This window comes from Anomalospiza imberbis, chromosome 8, assembly GCF_031753505.1.
Source record: "Anomalospiza imberbis isolate Cuckoo-Finch-1a 21T00152 chromosome 8, ASM3175350v1, whole genome shotgun sequence".
NCBI classification, from domain to species: Eukaryota; Metazoa; Chordata; class Aves; order Passeriformes; family Viduidae; genus Anomalospiza; species Anomalospiza imberbis.
This window is the reverse complement of record NC_089688.1, coordinates 26,257,610-26,274,884: the sequence shown is the minus strand read 5'-3', so window position 1 is coordinate 26,274,884 and position 17,275 is coordinate 26,257,610. Positions and strand designations below refer to the sequence as shown.

Here is a 17,275-nt window from a genome sequence, read left to right as displayed (position 1 = left end):
AATTAAATAGTTTTTTCTTCAGCTCTTAGTAAGTTTTCTGTAGATGTCTCCAGGCAAACCTTTCATTCCCATGGATGTTTCACAGCTGATTTCTTTCAGAAAATGAACACAGATGTAGAAATCTTGAACACCTTTTAGGGGCTTGGGGAGATATTTTCTCCATTGTATGCATGCATTTCCTTTTGTTCCCTTCAAATTAGTCCCTGATCTTTTTTCTTCTCCCCATGTCTTTGCTGTTTTCCTAAAATAATGCACTAACACATCTGGTGAGTATGCATAGCTGTTGAAGAAATTCAATTCAATTCAATTTGATCAGGGTGATTTGCTTAAGATCTGTTTCCAAAGCAAAATATATCACACAGCTTTTATATCTGCAAGTCTCATAGCCTGCCCTGAACACACTTATCAGATAAGCCAAGTGAACAGATGTATGCAGAAACTGCAACTTTGGAATTTCGCCAGTCTCAAAGGAGAAGACAAGTGAAGTTGGAATCTTTAATGTGTTAAAACAGGTCTATTAATGCTGCTGGTTTCCCTATTTTTTGACATTTCCCGATAAAGGACCTTAATTTTGCTTCACAGAGGTACCAGTCCCATGACTGTGGGTCACAGAACCTCTAATCCTTCCTCATGAATTCTTCCTGCAGTGCGTGTTGTTTCATTTGCTATTGCAATGGATTGCTTCACACTACTCTTACCCATTATTTTTCTTCACATTTCTTTTCTAATTTCTGAAACTGCAAAATACACAGAATCATCAGGAATACCTACATTTTATAACCAGCTTCCTTTAGTAAATTAATTCCTGACAATTTTTTGTTCATACAAAACCTATGGTATTCAAATAAATGTGCACTGTCTTTCATAATTGTTTTTTTTAAATCAGACTCCACTGAATTGTCAGTATATTAGGTTTCAGCATGCCCATATGTGGGGAGCAGAGCTATGAGACTGGACCAGAGCATTATTCTCGAGAAGAAATCTTTGAAGGTTAAAATAACAGATTATGAAGTTCCTAGAGAACACATGGTGTGTAAATTGCATTTTTCTCATAGCTTGATCAAATTTGGACAGTTTTTTCAGATGGCAAAACACAGTGACAAGATTTTATTCTGTTCCCAAATGTAAATGACCTCTAGAGAGACTGGAGGGAAAATCATTATTCAAAAAAATAAAGAGCAGGACTCTGCAGTCAAACAAGTTTAATGTATTTTCCCTTCACCATGACTTCGAAAGAATCATTTTGGTTGAAATTACCCAGTCTGTCAGTTGTGGGTGGGCAGGCAAAAAGATGTAATGTTCAAACTTTGTGTCCAAATTTTGATTAATTGGTCATGAAGAGTGGGTTGCACAGCAAATTCACTCTCAGTGCTGTCAGCTGGACTTGTAGTAGGTGTCCCTGCATACCAAGCCATTAGAGGACAACTCCACTGTCCTCAGTCAAGATATTAAAGAAGTCAGGGTAGTGCATCACTGCTAAGAGTGCCAGCCTGGCTAAAAGGTTAAATTATAGGCTGGTTGCTGGAAAAGAAAATCAGAGTTAAATTTTCATGGTAACATCTGCTGTAGTCATTTGTATTTCACTGCTGAAGGGACTGCAATAAAATAATTTTGCCTTCCCATCAGCTGATGTTTGAATTAATAAGGTACTGTCCTCATTTAGATCCTGTTCTCAGGCTCACATTCTCGTGTCATAGGAAAGATGAATCAACTGAGACTGAGTTGATCAAGATGTAGAACAAGGCCTAGCAGGAGCAAATGAATATAGCTTCAAAGGACAGCAGTACTGAGAGGTTTAAATTAGTTGAGAAGGGATTTGAGGATATTTATCTGCTGAAAAACACTGATTTTATTGAAATTTAACCTGCACCAGTATAGAGCTGAGGTCAACACATGTTCCATTTGAAAATTAATTTAATAAATTTTGCTATGTAACTCTGGAATTGGGTCTACTTATGCCACTGGGTCCTTTTCCAGCACAGGAAACCAATTGGTAGAAGCCTGGTGTACAGCAGATTAGAAAGCATCTCTGCACACTTGTGGTTCTGGAGGACAGTCTGGTGAGTTTGAATCAGCTTTTCTAGCAGTGGCATCACATCCACACTCAAAGTCATTCTCTGACTGACTGTCAAGATACATTCCCTTCACTGCCGCTCTCAGGTGAAAAGCCCCACTTTGTGACAGAATTACAGCTGGTTTTGAGGCACCCGGCCTTCAATTTCACTTACCAGGGCTTTCAATAAGCTGATGTAGAAATAATCCAAAGCTTGGTTTTGACACACCAAACAAGCAGAGATTTTCTTATAATCTGAAGTGCCTTTTGTTTTGCTTTGCTCTTTTGTTTTAAAATTTCACTTGCAGAAGTAGCTTCATCTCTGGTGAAAGGCAAAATAAAGTATAAAACTAGGCAAAATTTGATCTAGTTTTTGGGAGATTTTAATTTTGTGAAAATTTTCATGTCTTTTGTGTCCTTTTATGGAAGGTAAAAATGTTTCAAAATCTGGTGAGTTTTCTTTGGGTAAGGAAATGCTTTCTCTCTAAGGTTTTGTTCTGGTCATGTATTGTGAGGTAACCAAAGCAAACAGAATAAATAATAAGGAAAGAAAGACTACAGTTTCCAGACTGCTTTGACATATAATGTGAAAACAACATCCCTTTTCTTTTGGTTTCAGTAGGACTTGGTGACTGCATTGCAATTTTTAAATGCACAATAGAAATAAAAGCTTTATCATGGATTCTAAATGTCAGGGGCACTACAGACTGCTGACAATTTGCTTGTGGAAACAATGGTTTCCTCTTCTGTTTTGCTTTGCTTTCATGTGTATGGCAAGACTATTCTTGGTCTTGATAAGAACCCCCCTCTTTTCCAATGGTGTGAGTGACATGGACTTTACAAGGTCAGTGTGATCTCCCAGAAGTTCTCCAGTTCCATTGCAGCAATCATGTCTCCTGGTCAGAGCATGATGCCTTCATCCGTCCTATTTGTTGCTCTCCTCAAGGGCTGACCCTGACCCTGCAAAAAATAAAAAGGGGCAAAGTCCCAACTTCCCAACTGAATGAAGCAAATCTGGCTTGAAGTTTCTGATTCAGCATTTTTAGCAGAATCTGTCATTATTTTGAATTCTATCCAGTCTTCCAGCAGTTTCAAAAAGTGTCTCATAGATGCAGTGCAAAGCTAGTGCTATGGAGCTCCATTTACAATATAACAAGTCTGAGAGAAATACTGATTTTTCACAGAACAGGAAAAACAGAAAAATAGAAAAACATTTTTGCATGACCTTGGCCTTCTGCAGATAGCCTAGTGTTCATATCTTGTCTTGTTCTTGTCTGTAGGCCTTTGTGGATCTTTCCTAAAGACCATAATATCAGCTGCAATATGGAAGTACTTAGCAGTTCTCTGTAGATTTAGATTGCTCTTTCATTTTTATGTAAGTTTTTTTCCCTGTGTGAATTGAGATGCATTCTGGGGCATTGTGGGATAGTTTAGCCATCTGAAACTAACTTTAAATCACAAAATCAAATGTTTATCTCCCACTTGGGTACTGTTTGTTTTGACATCCTACTTAGGGACTTCTGTGCAAAGGGCAAGGAAAGAGAAAAGGCTAAAGAAAACAAATCTAATGAGACTGAATAGTAAAGTACTTGAGCCTTCACTAGGTTCCTCAGGCTGCATGTTTGTGATGGATTTAAGATAATCTAATTGGGCAGATGTAGTCCCACCCTGTTCTCAGTTTTAAACCTCCTGGAAGTCGTGGCAACAAATTTTGAGTTTGGACAGCAGGGAAGCCTTCCATACTACTTCATAAAGCTGACATGAGAAAGAGAAGGTCTCTGGTCAGTTCAGAGATCTGAACCATGACTGCACAGAACTGGCTGCTTAATTTAAATTAGTTGTTTTTTTTTTTTTTCTTTGTTGGTATGTGGAATAAGTCTGTGTCATGTTCTTTATATCTAATGTAACATCAACACTAGTAAAAACACTTCAGTTGCATTATTTCCAGACATGGTTTTCATAAATTAGTCTTCTAAACTCATAAATGGAAATGTAATCAAGAGCTGTTGTGTTTTTTGGTATGGCAAGGCAGCCATAAATGCCATGCTCATGAGCCCTTAATACAATTCCAACATTAACAGAAGTCATTTGTGTTCATGTCCCCACTGACAGGTCCAGTTGTTATTATGATGGGTGAAATGTGCATTTCAAACCTTTGTGCTGTAGTGCTCCCAGTACTTTGGGTGAGATACTGCAGCCATAGACCAGGACCCCACAGACATCCTCTCAAAAGCCAGAAAGGGTGGCAGAGAGTCCTGAGAACAGAACTGCTGTGGATGCTGAGACTGTGTTTAATCTCTGCCTCATTCAGGTACCACTCAACATCCGTTCTTCTTATGTCACTGGAGACTGCAACATAAAATACTACTGTGGCATGTAAAGGAATGAAACCTTTAATAAAAATGGGTAAGATGAACTTTAACACCAAGTTCTGGGACACTTCATTGATCTTTCAACGTGGAATTAACAGGGAATATATTTCTTCATGTTGGCATGTCTCTGGAGACTATGGTTGTGGAAGACTAGTTAAATTAATGGACGACAGGATATAAATCCAGTGATTAATTCTTTTTGGATGCCAAATCAATAACTCTGGCTGTGCAGATGAAATTCTTTGCATCACTTCATGCTTTATTTTATAGCATAAAAAGAATGTAAAAAAAGAAAAGAAAATTAAAAAGTGAAGCTTCTTTTAAAAGTTTCAAAAGGAAATGTGTGTGTTTTCAAAGCTGGATGTGAAGTACAGGCAATGTTGGTCAAGATAAAAGAAGAACAACTGCAAGTTATTTATAAATTTAGCTTAAATTTAAAGATGGAAAGATGGATATAATCAAGTTTTAAATCTGTTGATACCATTTTATCACCTGGCATAGGTTCTGCAATCAAACCAATGTCACCTCCTGAACTAAACAGAAACATCAGAAAGAAATATGAGCAGAGTAGAGGATGGAAAAAACACCTGAGATTATTTTAATTTAGTACTGAAACCAGCATTACTAATGGGAGAAAATAACAACCTTCTCCACCCTTTCTGCCTTTCTTGCAAGCTTTTGAGACCACAGCCTCCACCAAAGTTATCAGTCAGCCTTTGGTCAAGGTTTTATTGAAGGTTGGAGAAATAAAGTGTGCCATAAAAAAATTAATGTTTTCCACCTGGAAGATTACTCATTTTCCCACTGCTGCCCACATATAAATATGTGCTCTTTCTGCTCTTGACTCTGTTTCCTTTCTTCCTTCTTTGCATTTTACTAAAGAAAATAATCTACTGTGGAGAAGAGTGTCTGGCTGTGCTGCTCTGAGCCTGTGACCAGGAAGGCAGCTCTGCCTGAAATAACCTGTTAGTGATGTGTGTTTGTTCAGGCACCTACAGGGATGTTTACCAGCCCTTGTTTCTCTTACAGAGACACTTCATGCCATGGTCTGCAGAAGCAGCACATTTATCTTTGTTGTTCCTTCTTCCTCATTCTCTGGGTATTTGTTTTATTTTGTCTCCAAGAAAATATATTCATACTCATAAGAGAACTCAAAAGAAGAAACTTCTGTTAGCTCATTTTAGGTAACAATGACTTGCAAGAGGGCAATTAAGGCCACCTCCATTACCAACAGAAAGACATTCCAGGAGGCAGCATCACAAAAAAATTCTCTGTACCTAAATAGAAAAGAAAAAAGGGCTAGTGTTAAAGTTAAAGATTTCCATATTTGTTTAAGTTTTAAGTGTTTTAACTGTCTGGAGTTTTGTTACATTTGCCAGGGATGCTTTTCCTGTTGCTTAAATAGAAGGCCAATAAAAAAAGCATTTGTCACAGACCTAAGCTGACTAAGGTTTCAACTCAGTGTTCAACCTTGCTTAAAGGAAGAAATATTTTATTCACTCTTGATCCTCTCCATTTTTTTGTTCTACTAAAAGTAGTGCATTAATTGACTCTGCTGGATCACAGTGGGAGTTTAGGGCTTTCACCTTGATTAAGGTGGTTTTGTAGTTTCAGCAAGATGCCTGTGGTTTGGAACATTCCCTAACTGTAAAGCAGAATGCTATCTTCAGAAGAGTAAATTTGCTCTTGTAACTACTGGCACCACGTTAAAGTAGTACCAACATGGCCTCTCAAAAGATCTAAAGAAGGAATCTGGATGTCCTCAGCAGCTGAAGGTTGTGGTTTAACCCAGCTGATAACTGAACACCACACAACTGCTCACTCCACCTCCTCCAGCCTCCCTGGGACAGGGAGGGAACCAGAAAAGTAAAAGTAAGAAAGCTTCAGGGTTGAGATAGGAACAGTTTAATAATTGAATAATAATAACAACACCAATAATTTTAATTAAGGAGAAAATAACAGCAAGAAGGTGAAATAAAATTCAAGAAAAACAAGTGATGCAAATGCAAAACAATTGCTAATTACCAAGCAGCTGATACCCAGTCAGTTCTTGAGCATCCACCCCCAGCCAGCTTTTCCTAGGCTGAGCACGGTGCCACATGGTCTGGAATATCCCTCAGACCAGTTGGGGTCAGCTGTCCTGTGTGTCCCCTCCCAGCTCCTTGTGCTCCCCCAGCCTCCTCGCTGGCGGGGCAGAGAAGCTGACAAGTCCTGTGAGAGCTGCTCAGCAACAGCTAAAACATTCCTGGCTTATCAGCATCATTCTCAAAGCCAGTCCAAAGCACAGCACTGGACCAGCTACCAGGAAGAAAATTAACTCTATCCCAGCTGAATCCAGGACACTGGGTAATTGCTTTTTGCCTAAAGTTATCCTCAAGAAAAGAAAATTTAAAGAGCAAAGCAGTCATACTGCTGAGCTGTATGCTACTGTAAGCCAAAAGCCCTCTTTATCACCAGTCTGATAAAACACCAGCAGAGTCTAAAAGATGTCTTGCTAAAGAACATCAGCTGGTCCCTGAAATTTGAATAAAACATTAACAGGCCTAGATTTTTGAAATCTTCCTAATAACTCCCACAATTAAAAATCTATTCCAGACATTGTTGTCATCCATGGGAAATTGTCAATGAGCTTCGCCTTGAGGTGCTATAAATAAAAATCATTAACCTTTAGCTAACATACAAATCACAGTTTTAAGAATTATTATAATTTCTGAGACTTGAAGATAAAGACATGAAATTAAAAAGTTTTTTGCTGTTTTTTTACCATTAACACTGCAGCTTTGACATGCTCTTGATAGTCCCTGAATGCTTTCCTTTCCTGTCTCCTTCCTTTGTATTTTGACTTGTTCTCTCATTAAAAATAACCACCCTGTAATGATTTCAAATCTATTTCTTCTTTCATTGAACATGTCAAGTTGTGACAGATGTGTGTGTTTCTAACCTGAGCCTTGAGGATGTAGAAATTTCATGCAAATGCCCCTAATTACATGCAGCACATTTGAAGAGCAAACTCCTCGGCAAAGCAATGTTCTCCCAGCCCATTTTTGCCACAGAGGCATTCAGACTGGGAGAAATCAAACCTTTTATCTGTACCCAGCAGTGCTGCAGACACTAAATGACCACTGAATTCTGAGGTAGCTCTCTTTGTTCTGAGGACAGTATATTATAATTCTATTCTGGCTGCATGTGTCCCCTATTCCTACTGTATGAAATGCACAGGTTTTATGCATGTGTCAACTTCACAGTAGTTCTGGTGGTAATGGTGTCACTCCTTCATGTCAGCAGGCAAAAACTGCTTTTTTGGTCAGGCTGTTGTTGTGTGTGGAAAGGCCATACAGCACACAGGGAGTTAGAGGTTTCATGGCTACCAAATTCTCATGCCTGACTGTATTTTTCATCCATTAAGCTCAGCCTTGATGCTCCCTATCAAGTGATAACTTCTTCCATAAAAACAGAGCCCTTTTTTCTTATTGTGAATTTTGTTCTGGGTCCTTCCCAAGATTGGGAATGAAAATGAGAAAAATATCATAGAAGTTAATCCTTTTTATGGTGGTTTTGTCTGCATCTACCAGATGGATCTTGTTTTTCCAAAGCACAGAGCTAAAATTTGGGAATCTGATTGAGTGAATTAGACAAACTTGATGCAAAGAGCCAAGAAATGTAGAATCAAAATACCTTGGTATGTTTTGCTTGAAAAAGAAAGTGTTTAAGTTCTCACCAATATTTTTTTCATTGAATGTTCAGAAGAATATTTTGGAATTTAGGAGATTTTGTCAGTTTTTTTTCTTTCTGGTAAAGTTCCATTTTCTAATTGTCTATAATAAATATCTATAAAGCCCTTTCATGGTTTAATTATTCAGATATGATTTGTCATTGCCAGGTACCTTCAGACGCATCTATGTTACCATGTCTTCTTGGGGCAGAAGTGTGCTTTTGAAGCAAATTCTATTTACCATACTTTGGTTCCTACAGCAGGGGAATTTTGGGAGATGCAAATGGTTTGGGACCCTGTCTGATGTAAATCTGACATAAAAAATGACATAAATTACATAAAAACCAAAATGAACCCAGTGATATTTGGTCCTCAGCACCAGCCATTTTGCTTCACAGATTCATTGCCAGTGGTGTGAATACAAGCAGAATATAAGTGAATATACAGACATCATTCAGACCAATTAGATTTAAAAGTTTACATCCAAATTGCACCAATAATCACCAATGTGAAGTTTTGTCCAGGCTACTCTCATCTTTCAAGTTTGCCAAACCTGTCCAGCAGTTTCACAGCATGCTTTCTCATGAGATTTCCCATGTCTAGGTTCCCAGACTGAAATTCCTTCAGAGTTGCAGTGCCTCATTTTTGGTTCTGATTCTGGCTGGAGCCCAGAAATTCATAAGGAATACAAAATGAGGAGGAAAGCTTCATCAGGACGAAACCATGGAAGGAGGTTAAAGCCATTCACACACAGGTTAGGACTGTGTCCTTGCAGATTCCTTTACAGAAGTACAATTACTTGAAGGAGAATTAGACATAGATCTGGAATGTCTATCTTTGTTACGTTCTTTGTTAATTAGAGCACTGTGCTGTAAGTTGTACAGGCTTTTCTCACTATTACCCGGCACTGCCCATCTCATCTTCGACTCTGCATGTCTGCAGTGTGCTCTATCCCACAGCTTAGAATAAGCACAGGATATTTCTCCCAGATTTTTTAAAGCTCTTTGTAAACTCCATGTGGTTTAAAGAACAGAACAATACAGCAGAACTAGTGCGGGGTACACACATAAAGAATATCACAAAAGGACTGAAAAGTGTTTGCATTTGTAGCCTCTCAGGTTGTTTTCTCTTGCCTTCTTGTTTCTGCTTCTCCTTTCATTTGCTTGTATTCTCATTTAGTTCAGTCCCAGAGGTAAGTGCTTGTGTGCCATCATATGTTCAGCCTCTCACAGCACAGACATGCTTTCAATCCCTGACTGCACCAAGCAGATCATAAAATTTTACACTCAGGTCTGACATATTAAACTGCTGTGGTGCAATTCCTCTGTAACATGATGAGAAATACTCACTGCCACCTCTGCAGCACCTGCTCTCACCTGCTGTCTGGAGCAGCTCATCCTGCTATATCAACTAAATTGGGCATCCTGGGACACAAGTCACCCAAGCCCAGTGCCTAATATGTGGTGAGTGTATACCTCTTATGTATCTTGTTAGTGGTTCTGGGCACAGAGGAAGCATTTTCTGAAGATGTATCATTAGTTCATTGCCCATTAATGGCCTGCCTTATGTGTAAATGTCTCTGGACAGTCCCATGTGTTTAATCTGCTTCCTTTATCATTCAAAGATATTATCTCTGGCCCAGGCTTCACTTTGCTGTGGTTACACTCAAGCATAAGAGTTTTTCCCATGACCCTTGTTTTGGATTTAAGGCATTGGAAAGACCTCAACATTTCTAAAATATTGTTACCAAATCAAGTCAGAAAAACAACCAGAACTACAGATGGGAGGTTGCAGAATAATAGTCCATGTTAGCCAAGCAAGCAGGAAACCCTGAAATACACATACAGGATTATCAAAATCAGATTAGATGTGATGAGTTTTCATGTAGGGAACTCACGTTCTCTTTAGATTAAGTAAATTTGCATAGGTGTCATAAAAATTTGAACTGATATATTAGTGTACTGACAAGTTTATTTAATTTCTCAAAAGCCAAGAAATTTCTTGTTAAGGCCTGCAGAGGACTTTAGGTCTCTGATGTAGAGAGATGCATGGAAGATATTTTGTTACAGCTACAGCTGTGAGAACAAATGATCTCTGAAACAAAATTATGGGTGTCATGACTTGTCACAACTTGAATCAGCAAGGAAACCACTGGTTTTGTTCTGCCTTAGCTGTTTTTATGCTAAAGGCATTTATGCTACTTTTATGCTGATTTTATTCAAGTCCATTGATCGTTTAGTGCTGCCGTAGGTCTGACTTCTTTTATGCTGCAAATACCCTAGCAAGTATTTACATTATATTTTAAAAGCCAGAATCTTTTAAGACAGAGGGAAGATCAAGAAAATCACATCAATTCTGTAATGGTAAATTGGATGTTCTCATCCAATTTGAGATTGGATGTTCTCATCCCATTTTTCCCTGTTGTTAAAGAAAAAAACAGAAATACAGGATTTTTCTTACTGACACCATCAGCTTTTTAAGGCTGTGTCTTTCCAAATAAAGGACTTCAGCAATGGGCTAGCCATCTGTGCAAACAAATCAGCAGAATCTCCCTGTTGCCAAAAAATGTAGCTGGTTAATATAGTTCAAAAATCTAGATAAGCAAATAAAACCATCACTTTAAAAAGAAAAGTCACAATCAACAAGGAACAACACGATCAACAAGATTAATTCACCTTTTTATTGTGTATTAACAGGATAGTGGAAGGAATACAGCCAGCTCTTGCCTTTCAGTAGTGTGTTTATAATTTCCAGATGTCAGGTGCTAATTCCCTAAAATGTGTCAGCTTCATCACTTGAAGCTGTCTGGAATTTGCTGACCATCTTCCTCTGCAGCTGAGGACCTGGAGGATTTAGTCCCTTCTCTTTGCTTTTCTGTCACCTGCTGTACCAAATAAATTGTGATATGTCATGGCAGTTAGGGCTCTCTCCCACAAAACTGCCCATTGAGCTGCAGGAATAACTTGCTTACATGGTTAGTTTGGTATTTCTTTCTTTAGGACAGCATTTGGCAAGTTGTCCAAATTGGAATTTGTCCCTGGACACTACGAATGCCCACTGGATGTTTGTGGAAATGTTTAAAGTGTTGTGGGTCCTTGCACATCTCCATCACCATGATCCCTCTGCCCTGCCAGCTGGTGCCTCCAGAGCTTCTCGGAGGAGCCATTCCCCTGGTGCTGTCATCTCCAATGTTCCTTCTGGCTTTGTTTGCAAACTTATCCAGTTTTTGCATGTTCAAATATCAATCCAAATGCTTGCTGGCACAGAGAGGCCGTTTACCTCATCATTCTAAGACTCATTCAGTCCCCTCAGGGCTGACGGTGAAGCAGCAGTGCCTGGCTGTGTCAGGCCATGAGTGATGCTTGCACAAGCACAGGCTCACAGCTCCATGGAGTCTTGGTGTTTTTCCATTTCCCAAGGCAAGATCTAAGGCTTCTCCCAGAGCAGGGTCACATTTGTCTTCAGGCTACTCTAATGCAAACAGGAGTCTTTTGAGGAGAAAGGAAGGTGCATTCCAGAAGAGTAAAAAAATCCACTTCAAAATGAAGACAAGCAACAATCTTCCTGCAAGAACTTTTGAAAAAAATGAACATTTCTTCCTACCTGAACTCCTGATCTCAACAGGCAGCAATGCTTTAGAAGCATCTTTGCTACACTGTTTAAAGGAAATAATTCAGCAGGAAAATTTTGGCAAAGTGAGACACTGTCTGAAACAGAACATTTTCAGTAGATAATATTAATGGAAAAAATCAGAACTCCAGCATTTTCAAGAGTAAAGTTGCATTATGTTTGTCAGGAAAACGACAATAGTCTCTTTTTCTGTCTCCATTTTTTGAAGGCACATGAAAATATCTTTCTAGATCAGATTATTTTCACTCTTTTTGTTTCTTTTCAGACAAAAAAATGAAAACATCTCTCTAATGTTTTCATGTTTCTTCAGAGAACAACACTAATTGGCTTCCATCGCAAGAGAATAACACCCCAGAAGAAAAAATAGTGTCTGTTGTTCCTTTACATCAATTTTATGTTTCTTAAGCACAGAGGATGACTGATTCTATTTTTTGAGAAAGGGTACGGTTCCTGCCTAATTTTTATTTATTCATCATTACTGAAGGTAGATATGAAATAAATAGAGGAAGTAGAAATTATTTTTGTTGGGAACTGTACTCTTTTTATTTCCTTTGCTCTGAAATAAATTTGGTTTATAATTTTTTGTCTCCTTCAGTTTTAGTTCACTTTGCTAGTCACAAGAAAACGTTTGTGACACAAAGAGGGAACAGGAAGGAGACTGAATGTCCCCCACATGTAGACAATAGGAACATGGAAATTCATGTGTGTAGCAAGATATTTTTTTAAAAACCTTTGCCTTGAGCACTTCAGTGCAGGTTTGAAGAGCCAATGCCAGCTAAAACGTAGTTGAGAAGGATGGTTACCTACTATTTTGGTTGTGAAACCTCAAATTACTCTTAGAGGAGTTTGTCTTCCCATTTGTGATAGGGGCTTCATCTACCCTGCAAAGTGCAGTGCTGAAATGCTTCTGCAGACCCAGAGAGCTCCTGAGCTGTGTCAGCTCAGCCCACACTCTGCTTGGACTGAGTAGCTTCAAATAGGCACCAGAGGATACAATCTTGGAATTCCCAAGAACTAGAACTTTTTCTATAACCAGTTTACTATTTGGATAGTAAGAGAATCATAATTTTTCTACATAACTCTTGGTACATATTTTCTATTTAAACCCCAGGTGGCCAAACAATGGTTTGTGGGCTTGGATCGCCCAGGTCAGCTGTGGCTCTGTTTTAGGATTTTAGCACTCAAAAGACTTTGAGAGATTTCTTCAGCTACACAATGCTGTCACAGTGGTGTGGGGACAGCAAGTGCCAACTCAGTAGCACAGTCTGAACCTTCAGACTTGCATTACTTTGATTGTTTAGGACACACTAAAGTTAATGGGGGTGTATTTCTTACTTACCTTTTGTGAGTCCCTCTAGTAATTCTCATAGCTCCATGTTTTAGAGCTGATTCTTATTTCCAGATTTTTGATACCACTCTCCAAGGATTTTTGGAAAATATCTCTAAATGCAATCACTCAAATAGTACCACTCTTTCAGAAAAAAAGGGCAAAGAGTACTGGACCTCGGGTGCTTTTCCAGATACTGTGGATGCCTTTTGTGCCTCTTGCTGCATTCTGCATTAGTCAGCTGGTAAATGGGACTTGACATGCAAGCAAGTAAAGGACCTGCTTTATCCATACATCGGTTCAGGGTCAAAATTTCAGGTGTCATAAACTGGAGTGGCTCTGACAAATTCACCTGCTTTTTTCACATTAGTCTCAGTGAATGTCTTTTGGTTTGCATTTGGTGAATATTTGGCACTACTTTTGTAGAACTGCCAGTTCCAGAGGAACTCAAAGATTCCCCAGTTTTTTGTGTTTCCAGGAGCCCACCTGAAAAGAGGTGAAAAAAGAGATCAAGATACTTCTAAAATACCTACATATCTAAATCCCACACAAGTTAATGACTTATTTGGCCATGTACTGATGAATTATGAATTTTGGGTCCCATTCTATTTAGCAAACTGATACAGATGTGTTCTTGCAGCTGAGAATTGTCACCAGGCTTTTTTCCATGCAGGACCAACCTGAAATCAGCTTTGTTGTGACACAGGAATGCCAGGTCTGTCAAAACAAGGGAATTTCTAAACCACAAGATAGCACAGGTTCATTTAATGTCTGAGAATGATGAAGGTATTTTCAGCAAAGGAAGACGAAAAATTGCAGCCATGTCTCCAACTATTCCAATCAGTCACCATTTGTGCTCTAGGGTAGACATTCAGAGGAAGGACATATCCCTGAACTATGCTGGTGTTCACTTCATACCCTAAAGCACAAAATTAGATAAAAGTTTTAATTTTATCCCAGGTATTATTACTGCCCCTATCCAATCCTTTTATCTCTGCAGTGACATTTTCATATCTCATTTTTCTACCAGTAACCTCAAAATAACGGAGATGATTTTTATGTTCCAGGTGTATGGCCATACAGAAGCCTTGTGACCAGCTGAATTATTAGACAGCACACCACAAAAAAGCTTGTTCATCATCCCTCTAGAGGAAGAAATTTGTTTTATGACAAAGGTAATTATTAGATTTTATCTTCAGTTCAGAAATACCATGAAGTGCATTTGTGGCTCTGCTATTCTTAACATTTTATATAGGGTGAATAAAAGGACAAAACTCAAGCAAACCAGAATTTTGTAATTATATACACACAAATTGCCAACATCCTTGAGCATCAGAAGCATTAATGCAGTGAGAAGTTCTCAGCATGATTTCCTTTAAAAACAAAACCTGTATTGAACCTTTGCAATTTTGAAGACAATAGTGAAAATGAAGAGAGATGTAAATCAAATAAGGATCATATGGAATATCCTTGGGAAATCGTCTTAATCACCTGGAATAAATCCTCAGGCACACACTGTGTGCTGGGTGATTAAGATGAGCAGGAACAATTACTGTTGAAGAAGTGGATCAGAAAATTGTTGTTTCATAGGTCAGTCTTAAAAGACCAAAAATATAGCTGAAAAAAACCCTGTTACAGAACACAAAAATAATATCACTTGCTTTAGTACAAAATTTTGGCAAATTCAATTCAGGTTAAATGAGCAACAGACTACATGAGAGGGAGTTAAATTGGAGGGAGTTAAAACCAAATAAGCAAACAAACAAAAACTCAAATAAAAAATAACACAAGCCAAAAACCCCAGGCCAACTCTGTAAATTTTTCTGATAGCACAGCATTTAACATCAAAGTATCTTCCTCAGGCTACTGAGAATAGCTGTATCAGCTGGATATTTTATAATGAGCCTAGACAAAGAAGAATAATTAATAGATAGTAAAAGACTTAATGACCTGCATAACTACAAGCAAAATAGCATTTTGATATTCTTTTTTCTCATCTGAATTGACTACTTTTTTGAAGGAAAACATTGCTCCTGTTTGGGGAAAATAGACATTATTTCTCATGGTTTGCATAAAGGTTTTGAACACAGCGTTAATTCTTTAAAAGCCCAATCAAGGCAGTGGAGTATGTGGTGGAGAAAGCTGTGTGATCTCCCTTGTGGGGTCCCTCATCCATCTTCCCCTGTGCTTTTGTTTCTTGGAGCTCTGCCAAAGTACACAAATTGGGTTTTTCTCCGCTTAAAGCACTGAGAGATCCTTGGATAATTCCTCTCCATATGTACAAGGAAGGTCTAAATGATTCAGGAGGCTGAGTCTCACCAGACTCCTGAAGTCCTTTGACACCTTTGCAATATCCTGTTTTCTCCGTGTTCAGTTCCTGCCTAGATTTGATTGCTAGCAGAGCTTGCAAGGCCTAATTTCTACTTTGACAGAATATGTTGCCTTTGTGCACAGGTGTTGTCAAGGAGCGGCTGAAGGGCACTCAGGCTGTCCAAACTTGCCTGAGGAGCCTTGTGTTGCTGAGCAGACATCATATTATATGGAATATCCCTTTGGTCAGTTTGGATCAGCTGTCCTGGCTATGTCCCCTCCCATGTTGGGGGGAATGCTGGAGAGGCAGTGCTGATGCTGTGCCAGCACTGCTCAGGCGTAGCTAAAGCACTGGTGTGTTATCAACAACTTTCCATCTACTAATTCAAAAGCACAGCTCCAAGGCTGCCTTGGGAAGATCAGCTCCTCTCAGTCAGGCCCAATATCCCTGTGATAGGGAGCTGACAGCAAACAGACAAATTGGAAGCATGGAAAAAACGTGAGTGCAGAAATGGGCCAGGATGCCAAGGAAGAAAAAGGTGTTAGAAGCACTGTTTGCTAGAGAGAGATCCTCAGCAGGAGTAAATGAGAGAAGGAACTGTATTATCAGTGCTTAACAATAACTTGATATATGGCATGGAACAAGCTTACTCAGAGTATTCAGCTTTTGAGACCATTTACATGACATTTCTACAGCCATACCTAAGCTGTTAAAAGGAGTAGAAATACATGTTCTACCTCACAGTGCTGCATGAGCTGGATCTGTCGAGTGAACACTTATTTTTTTAAACTTTCTGCTTCCTTCTTTGATGTTCTCTCTGTTCACATAACTTTTTTTTTTCTGAATTGCAGGGACAGCAAGGTTATCAGCTGAGGTCACTACCCTAATATACAGCGTGCTGTACAGAAGAGGAACGTTGCTAGATATCATCTCCAAGCTACACAAAAATGAACAAAAGACAAAAAGCTTGGCCCTGCTCATAGTCTGGCAAGATCACCACCAAAATCCAGTTCAACTAAACTCATTTTTACAAAGAAACTCGACACAATCAAAGGTCAGCCTCTGAGCACTCCTGAGTATGCCCAAGCTATATGCACAAGGTTAGAATAGGGAGTATTTTAGGTTCCCCATTGTCAATGTCATTTTCTGTCATTTTTAATGTACACTGGTAATGTAGATCTTCACATTATGTGTGAGTCAAGCTTTCCACCCATTTTTCTATTTCACCAGGCTTCCTTAGCAGGAAGACACATTACCGTTGGAGCAAGAGAAAATATATACTGAAGTGAAAGCAGGTCAAAGAAACCTGTGGGTGAAGAGGGAGTGAGGAGAGGAAAGTGATAAATTGAGCTGGACAGCAGCTGGCCTTTGAGAAGGTACAAAGTACATAATCTCCAGTATTTTTTTCCATTTGTAATGCTGAATGTTCTGTTTCATTAATCAGTGGCCACTTGGGCAGCAGTAGCAGCAGAAGAGAAAAAAAATAATAAAAAAATGTCTAGACCACCACTGTGAGGAATTAGTTAGTCTTTGAAGCATAGTAATGAATTAATTTGTTACAAAAAATATGAAATAATAGAAATATGTTCCCTCGTCTCTTTATCCCAGAAGGGCTCTAATGTGTGGGTTCTCATTAGTATTCACTTTTGTCAAATAGAAGGGTCATGAACCTTTACTGGATAATGTTTAAATGTCAAAAATGTTTGCATTGCTGTCTTAAATTAGCGATTCTTTTTGCAGTCATCTAACCCATTTGTATGTAATGCACAGATGTAGTTGGAAATTGAGGCTATAACAAACTGGGAAGTTCCCAAATGCTAAGCCAACACAGAAATAGTCTGTCCCCATGACTTTAGATCATGCTCATTTC

The 17,275-nt window shown here is 38.8% G+C and overlaps 1 long non-coding RNA gene across 1 annotated transcript in view; it reads left to right on the top strand.

Annotated features, from left to right (window-relative positions):
* Positions 1 to 16,807, top strand: part of LOC137478579 (uncharacterized) — a 130,624-nt gene extending 113,817 nt beyond the window's left edge. Inside the window, exons 2-3 of the long non-coding RNA XR_011001671.1 lie at positions 14,162 to 14,269; positions 16,636 to 16,807. This is a non-coding gene — a long non-coding RNA (uncharacterized lncRNA). The remainder of the gene's footprint in view (positions 1 to 14,161; positions 14,270 to 16,635) is intronic.
* Positions 16,808 to 17,275: the final 468 nt, after the last annotated feature.